Source organism: Xenopus laevis, chromosome 4L, assembly GCF_017654675.1.
Source record: "Xenopus laevis strain J_2021 chromosome 4L, Xenopus_laevis_v10.1, whole genome shotgun sequence".
NCBI lineage: Eukaryota > Metazoa > Chordata > Amphibia > Anura > Pipidae > Xenopus > Xenopus laevis.
In genome coordinates, this window is record NC_054377.1 from 139,660,901 (window position 1) to 139,669,737 (window position 8,837).

The window sequence follows — 8,837 nt, forward strand, 5'->3', positions numbered from 1 at the left end:
TACTGAAACAAGGACAATCTAAATTTACTACACCACTTGAAGTGAGACACCAGCGAGGACCATACACATATGAACTGTCTGATGGACACATATGGAATGCAAGTCGTCTTGCTCCTGTTAGATATGACTTTGTAGAAGCTCCATTTGATGAAGGACATTTTCCTACTCCTGATGTCAACTGCAATAGGCCTGAAGAAAGTGAGCCTATAAGGCATACTGAGAGAATCAGAAAACTACCTGCATGGACCAAGGATTATGTGATGTGAATAATGTATATTATTGCTTTAAGATGCATTGTTGTTGTTTATTACATTTGCCCAAATTCTTTCCTACTATAGGGGGAATATGTGGTGTTTATACAAATGGCCTGTAGATGTCACTGTGCTCATACTGATACTTCCTGGTATCTTATAAGTGAAAGCTTACTGTTGTGTAATGCCTTCATGACTCAGTGCTAATAAAGCACTGTTATACTCTACTCATCCTCAGCTACCCAAAACATAACATAAATAAACCCAATAGGCTGGTTTTGCTTCGAATAAGGATTAATTATATCTTAGTTGGGATCAAGTACAAGCTACTGTTTTATTATTACAGAGAAAAAGGAAATCATTTTAAAAAATGTGGGTTATTTGGATCAAGTGGAGATGGCCTTCCTGTAATTTGGAGCTTTATGGATAATGGGTTTCCGGATAAAGCACAATGCACTCATAGGACTTGTTTAAAAGAAAGGTGGTTTGTTGAACGTTTATTTTTTAAAACAAGTCCTGCGGGTGGGTTTTGTTTTGTAATAAGTATGGAATTATTAACAAGCTATTATGTTTTCTGATGGAACCAGGTAGGCTCTTTTTTTTATTTTTTTTTAAACTGTCTCTTTAAGTCATCCATAGGTTACCAAACAGAATATGAGCAGTTTTATCATGTACTCGGCTCACTCTCTGCCACAATTCCTCTCTCCCCACCAACCAGATATTCTTCTTCTGCTTCAATTTTCTGAAGCACATCACTTCGGACGAATTCTCATCAGGCAGGAAAACACGGTAAGAGCCCGGCTCAGGGAGAGAATAAAAAAGCATCTGACCTCGTTAGCAGAACCAGCTTGGGGATATCGATGGAGGCCACGAAACCTCTTGTGTCCTGACCCACTTTATTTAATTTATTCTCCGCTGGAAAGGTTCCCAGGCTGGGACCTGCTGCACAACGAGGTGTGTGTATGAAAGCACGTGTTGCTCTTGATTCCAATTTCATAAGCACTCGGTGGATTATCCTCCATTACACAAGAAAGGAAGATCTTCCCTTAAATAGGACATTCTCCTTAAAGATGTTTGATTGCCGAGCAAATACAGTGAAATTTCAAAAAGTAAAAAATACCATTTTATTTGCTGATTAATTTCCAAGATATATTATTGCTTTATATATAGATATATATTTCAAGACCATAGAAATGCCTACTAAGAGAGTCAGCTATTCACTGTATTCAGTCTGTAAATAAATTGTCGTGTAGGACAAATCCAAGGCAATAGACTTTGACTGCCATTTTTTTTATTTCACTCCCCATTAAAGAAAATCGCAGTCAAAGTCTACTGCCTTGGATATGTCCTACACAATGAATTTATTTTACCGAATTTTATTATTGCACCGAATCCACTATTTTGGATTCGGTTGAACCCCCGAATCCTTCGCGAAAGATTTGGCCGAATACCGGACCAAATCCTAATTTCCATATGCAAATTAGGGGTGGGAAGGGGAAAACATTTTTTACTTCCTTGTTTTGTGACAAAAAGTCACGTGATTTCTCTCCCAGCCCCTTATTTGCATATGCAAATTCGGATTCGGTTCGGCTGGGCAGAAGGATTCGGCTAAATCCAAATCCTGCTGAAAAAGGCTGAATCCTGGCCGAATCCCAAACTGAATCCTGGATTCGGTGCATCCCTAATTTATTTACAGACTGATCTGTTTGGGATATCAGCACAGGATAACTCATGGGACAAGCTGCTAAGAAAAATTGTTGAGCTACACTTACGAATGAAAAAAATTCAAATTTCATGCTATTTTTTGTGTACTTCGACTAGGGAATAGTCCAAATTAGATTTGAATTTGAAAAAAATTAGAAAATCCGAATATCGAAATTTGTCTCTTTAAAAATTCGACTTTGACCATTCGCCATTTAAAACCTGCCACATTGCTGGTTTAGCCCATGGGGGACCTCCTAGAACCCATTTGGAGTCAACTTTTTTTGGGGAAAAACTTTGAATCGAATTTGATCGAATGCACTATTCCTTCGATTCGTACGATTCTAATTCGGCGGAATACGGACCTATTCAATCTAAAAACTGACCTATTCAAAAAAACATTGACATAATTTCGGTTGGTCTTTTTTGAATTCGAATTTCGAAGTTTTTTCTATTCTAAATTCGACCCTTGATAAATATGCCCCTTATTCTCTAAAAAATTGGATTAGCCCCTTCACTGTATTCATGTGCATTCCTTGTTATCCATGGGGTGAACTAGGCATAGAGCAGGGGAGGATCTGTATATTGGCACATATTTATGATACTTGTCGTCATGGAGAAAATGTATGTTAAGTAACATATATTCAATGATATCATTCTGCCTTCCTCCCAACTTTTAGGCTGCACCTTCTCCTGGCTTATAGGATTAGAAACACAATAGGAGACCTGAGGAAGGTTAAAAGGAGCTTGGGGCCTAGGATGTCATAGAAGCAGTAATTGGTCGGCCAAGGCTAAGGGCAGTGGTGCCTAAAGTTAGTTCCAATGGGAAACCATAATGATGCGACTGTGTACATTCAAACCCATGGGAGCTAGTGTTGCATTTTTAGGCTGCTTTAAAAAAAGTGTCCCTTAAAGTGCCCAGAAAAGCCCCATGACCTTTACACTAAAACATCTAGCTCAGGGGCGTAACTATAGAGGAAGCAGACCCTGTGCCTGCAGGGGGGCCCAGGAGGTATAGGGGCCCCACGAGGCCCTAATTCATAATACAGTTTTAATAAATATTGGTAAAACTGCTAAAAATTTTGGGGGCCTGAAAAATAATTTGCTGTGGGGCCCAGTAATATCTAGTTACGCCACTGATCTAGCTGAGCCTGTAATATAAGGTAAATATATATCCCCTAATCCATTAGGCAAATCAATGGGAGAAGTACAAATGTATGGTATAGTGGTCCTTTAGTAGCAATTAAAGGCACTTGTATTGTGTTCCTGAGGTTTATTCATCATGAGGCGGGCTCAACAGATATAATGGTGTCTCTCCCTAGTATGATTTAAACACATGCTAACATTGGCTCTGTTTTGGCAGGAGGAAAAGTTCCCAGCCTCTGGAATCTGCGGTATCTCTGGAAGATTTCTGTTTGCTGAGTAGGTGGCATTACATTTATGTTGCTGGCAACTGAAAGTAATTCATATATAAATTGATAAAGGTGGAAGGCTGACTCCATATATGAATCCCAGGGGCTTGCAGTCTGTTTAGAATACCTCTAACTTGTATTTTAGTTGCTGTTTAGGCCACAGGGCCGGCCTTCCCCTATATATCCATTTTAGGGATGCATTGAATTCACTCTTTGTGATTAGATCGAATCCCCAAATCCGTCATGATAGATTCACCCGAAATACATAACTGAATCCTAATTTGCATATGCAAATTAGGGACAAGAAGTGGAAAAAAATGAAAAATTTTTTTACTTCCTTGCTTTGTGACAAAAAGTTAAGTGATTTGCCTTCCAGCCCTTAATTTGCATATGCAAATTAGGATTCAATTCAACCAGGCACACGGATTCAGCTGAATCCTGCTGGAAAAGGCCGAATCCCGAACCACATCCTAGATTCGGTGCATCGCTAATCCATTTATACTTATTAAGAACCACATCCCCATCCCATGGTTATTAGTAGATGTCGTTTAAATACCAGAAAACAGTGTGCAAAGTGCAAAAAAAGGCAGCAGTCGGCCTTTGCTCTGTGCATTCTGGTCTTCTAGCATGACTCTGGGCTTTGTTTGAGAACACAGAAAGCTGCTTCCGTTAGTCAGGGGGACGCGCATACGTGTCCCCCACCTCGTCCTAATTCACTTGTATGGGAGTTTTAGGGCCAAGTGAATGTTCTTTTTCAGCCATTTAAAATATACTCTTGAAAATCCCATACAAGATGAACAGAGAGTGTTAATATTTCACTGCAAACTGTGCTGAGTTCTATTCTACCCCTTGATAAATGTATCCCACACTGGGCTATAATAAAATTAGGGATGCACCGAATCCAGGATTCGGTTCAGGATTCTGCTTCTTTCGGCAGGATTCGGATTCGGCCGAACTGAATCCAAATTTGCATATGCAAATTAGGGGCGGGAAGGGAAATCACATGAATTTTCATCACAAAACAAGGAAGTAAAATATTTTTACCCCACTTTTTCCTTTCCCTCCCCAATTTGCATATGCAAATTAGGATTCGGATCTGCTTTGTTGTTCGCCCAAATCTTTCACAAAGGATTCGGGGATTTGCCTGAATCCCAAATAGTGGATTTGGTGCATCCCTACATAAAATCACTATTTATCAAGCACACCCATAACTTTCAAGACTAAAGCTGGCCATAAATGTAAAGATTTTTAAAAGATCTTTTCGTTATCGTTAGACCAAGCTTATGTTGAAACGGTTTGTCCATCAACTAAAAAGGCCATTTCAAGCGATATTGTCTAGTTGAAGCCAGACAAACTGAGGGTAGCTGCCTGCTTGGCCCTGCAAACAATTGGACAATAGATCGATTTCACTGTGACCGATTAAAATTTTTAACCTGGCCGGTCAATTTTCTGACAGATGTCGGATTGCACTAAAATCGGTCGTTCACTAAAGAAAAATCTTTCCGTCTTTGGGGACCTTAAGACATACATATATTCCATAAGTTCCCCTGACAAGATGCCCTTTCTACTGTGCAGGCTGCCCACATGTACCAGACCTATGGATATAACCCCAATGGGTGCTAATAGGGTTAGGTTACTATAATATCTCGCAATCTTGTTTGTTCATTTATCACTGATTGGATGGCACTTGGATTGCTTCGTTTTCCGAAGTCGCCTGAAGTTTCCTCGTCAGTCAACTTCAGGCGACTTCGGAGGAAAATGAAGCACTCCGAGTGCAATCCCACCAGCGATTTAGATTATAGCCAGAGGCGATCTCCCGAATCTTCCTGTGTGTCTCTGCCCTTAACATACTTAAGTTGAACCACCGCTTTAGTAGAGTGTTTCATGAATACAAATTGACACCCCCTGGTGATTTTTTGGGTTTCATTGTCATTTAATGAGTGAGCCCATTGCCATTTTGCTTAAAAGGATGAAGACCTGTGCCTCCTCTCCAGTCTTTGTTTTGGAACCAAGCTCAGTTTTCCGCCGAGGATCGTCTCCTCCAGCCAGCTGTGACTGAGGCAAAGTCATCCAGTTCCTCTTCCTCCAACCACTTCCTGAGACCCGAGCGCAGCCCCCTTGAGGTGCCACAGCGCAGGTTTGTCTCATGAACCTTTTTTCCCTGGCTGAATGCTTGTGGTATTGAGGTTTAACTGAACAAGGGCCAAGAATGCATTGACTCTCAGGGTTGGAATGTAGGAATTCAGATGCTTACCATATCTATACAACTGTAGCCTTTTGGTGAAAGTCAATGGGTGCGCCGACGGAAACACATTCCATAATATACTGCCACACAGTCTTGGCAATTTAGCCTAACCATTTCATTTTGCTGAACATCATCCTGATCCAAATTGGGTTGGAGTTTCAAGGGGCTCTTGTAGAGTTTTTGCTACACAAGGTAATATCAACCAGATGCTGCCCCCTTATTTACCTCTCCTGCATCTGGGGCAGGAATTGCACTCTTACATAGAAAGGGGCGAATACCTGATTAAAGGATAAGTAAACCTTTAAAATACTGTAAGTAAAATAAGTAAAATTGATGAGAGTGCTATTCTAAGAACTTTTGCATTGTACATTCATTATTGATTTACTTTTCATTCCAAGATATTAAAGGATACATGTACTGTTACATGAATGAATTTTGTCACAACAGTGCCACCTGCTGGTCATTTTCCTGATCAGTAGTAGATCAAGTAGTCAAGGAAGTTGTCAGGAGAAAGAGAGGCCTGGTCTGATGTTCTTCTGCTTAGGAAATATTTTAGAAAGGTTTCTATTTTTTTTCCTAAGCAGAAGAACATCAGAGCAGCCTCTTTCTTTCTGCTGACAACTTCCTTGACTACTTGCTGGTCAGAATGGTTGGAAAATGACCAGCAGGTGGCACAGTTGTGACAAAATTCATTCATATAACAGTACATGTATCTGTTAATAACCTGGAATTAAAAATAAATAAATAATTAATGTAGATTACAAAAGTGCTTAGAATAGCACCCTCATTAATTTTACATTCACTTATTTTAAAGGTTTACTTATCCTTTAAAATACTAGAACTTTAGTTACCAGGGCTGAATTTTTGTACAGGTATGGGGCCTGTTATCCAGAATGCTTAGGACCAGGGGTTTTCTGGACAAGGGATCTTTCCGTAATCTGGATCTCCATACCTTACGTCTACTAGAAAATCATGTAAATATTAAATAAACCCAATAGGCTGGTTTTGCTTCCTATAAGAATTAATTATATCTTAGCTTGGATCAAGTGCAAGGTAAGGTTCCTTTATTACAAATCATTAAAAAAAAAATGGATTTTTTGAATAAAATATGGAAAATAATGAAAGATGGACTTCCCCTAATTAGGAGCATTCTGGATAATGGGTTTCCGAATAAAGGAGCGCACACCTGTACACTATTTTGCCTAATAAATCAGATTCACTGAAACAATAACTGCCCATTTGTGTTTTTAATTGATTGTCACCAGCAACAGACTTGTAGTATGTTTACTGATTATACAAGCTTTGTGCCAGTTAAAACACATGTCTCAGAAACTTAATCATGTTAACCTTAAAGGAACAGTAACGTCAAAAAATAAAAGTGTTTTAAAGTAATGAAAATATAATGCAGTGTTGCCCTGCACTGGTAAAACTGGTGTGTTTGCTTCAGAAACACTATTATTGTTCATATAAATAAGCTGCTGTGTAGCAATGGGGGCAGCTATTCAAAGGAGAAAAGGCTCAGGTTACACAGTAGATAAGCTCTGTAGAACATAATGTTATCTGTTATCCATTAGTTAACCTGTGCCATATAGCCTTTTTTCAATTTCCGCCATTGCTACTCAGCAGCTTGTTTATATGAACTATAGTAGTGTTTCTGAAGCAAACACATCAGTTTTACCAGTGCAGGGCAACACTACATGATATTTTCATTACTTTAAAACACTTTCCTTTAAAGGAGAACCAACCCCTTAAAGGAAAACTATACCCCCAAAATGAACACTTAAGCAACAGATAGTTCATATCATATTAAGTGACATATTAAATAATCTTACCAAACTGGAATATATATTTAAGTAAATATTGCCCTTTTACATCTCTTGCCTTGAGCCACCATTTCGTGATGGTCTCTGTCCTGTCTCAGAGATCACCTGACCAGAAATACTGCAGCTCTAACTGTAAAAGAAAGAAGTGTGGAAGCAAAAGACACAATTCTGTCTGTTAATTGGCTTATGTGACCTAACATGTATGGTTTGCTGGTATGTTTTTGAGTACAGTGAATCCTACGATCCCAGGGGGCGGCCCTTATTTTTTAAAATGGCAATTTTCTATTTATGATTACCCAATGGCACATACTACTAGAAAAGTATATTATTATGAAAATGGTTTATTTACATGAAGCAGGATTTTACATATGAGCTGTTTTATGCAATATCTTTTTATAGAGACCTACATTGTTTGGGGGGTATAGTTTTCCTTTAATTATAATAACCCCTACCCCGCTACCTTACATAGACTCCCCTCCCTGCTCCCCCCATGCCTAGCTGTTACCTTCGGTAAATGCCCCTAACTCGTTACTTTCCTCTCTCTGCAGATTCAGTGCATTATTTTCTTCGGTCTTCTTCAGGAGTTATGTGCCGTATCAGCGCATGCACATTTGGAGCAATCTTCGGGTTTTTGACAACTGTGCATGCGCCGAAATCACCGAAAGAAGACCTGAAGATTACAAAGAGCCGGAAGATGGTGCCCGTGAGCTCCGCTGCGCTGAATCTGCAAAGAGAGGCAAGTAAAGAGTTAGGGGCATTTACCGAAGGTAACAGCTAGGCATGGGGGGAGCAGGGAGGGGAGTCTATGTAAGGTAGCGGGGTAGGGGTTATTATAATTAAAGGAAAACTAAGGAATGTAACAGCTAGGCTGGAGGGGAGCAGGGAGGGGGTCTGTGTAGGGTAAGAGGTTAGGGGTTTTTATAATTAAGGGTTTGGTTCTCCTTTAATACTATTTTTGAAGAGAAAGTACCCTTCATGAAAAACTGATGGTGGCAGCAGAGACTACTGAATATCCTACAATAGAAGTATACACTTTATTTAAAGCACATAAACAGGACAGTGCTTGATATAAGTATGCCCTGAAACCTTCTTATACCCTATTTACTGTATCTGACATGCTTCTGAATCTGATAGTCCCCCTGTCCCCAAAACAATGCATCCATTATATTAAGAGGCAAAGAAAATCTCAGAGATAAACTAGCTAAAATATTATCCAACTGACTCTGGCTTCTGCGTGTGCCCAGATTCAATACAAGGGAATGAATGAATTTGCTTGATTCACTTGCATTCCAATGTGCATTATGCAGTGCTTTGCAGAAATCCACTTCTTTGTGTTTGTATCATTGTATGTCTTTATGGGCAAACATGAAAATAAATACAGGTATAGGATCCATTATCCGGAAAC

General features: G+C 39.5%; 1 long non-coding RNA gene across 1 annotated transcript; it reads left to right on the top strand.

Moving 5' to 3' along the window:
• The first annotated feature begins 953 nt into the window (after positions 1–953).
• Positions 954–8,162, top strand: LOC121402865. The gene is made up of 4 exons (XR_005966833.1): positions 954–1,040; positions 3,316–3,374; positions 5,333–5,501; positions 7,981–8,162. It is a non-coding gene; the product is annotated as an uncharacterized LOC121402865 (long non-coding RNA).
• The last annotated feature ends 675 nt before the right edge of the window (positions 8,163–8,837 follow it).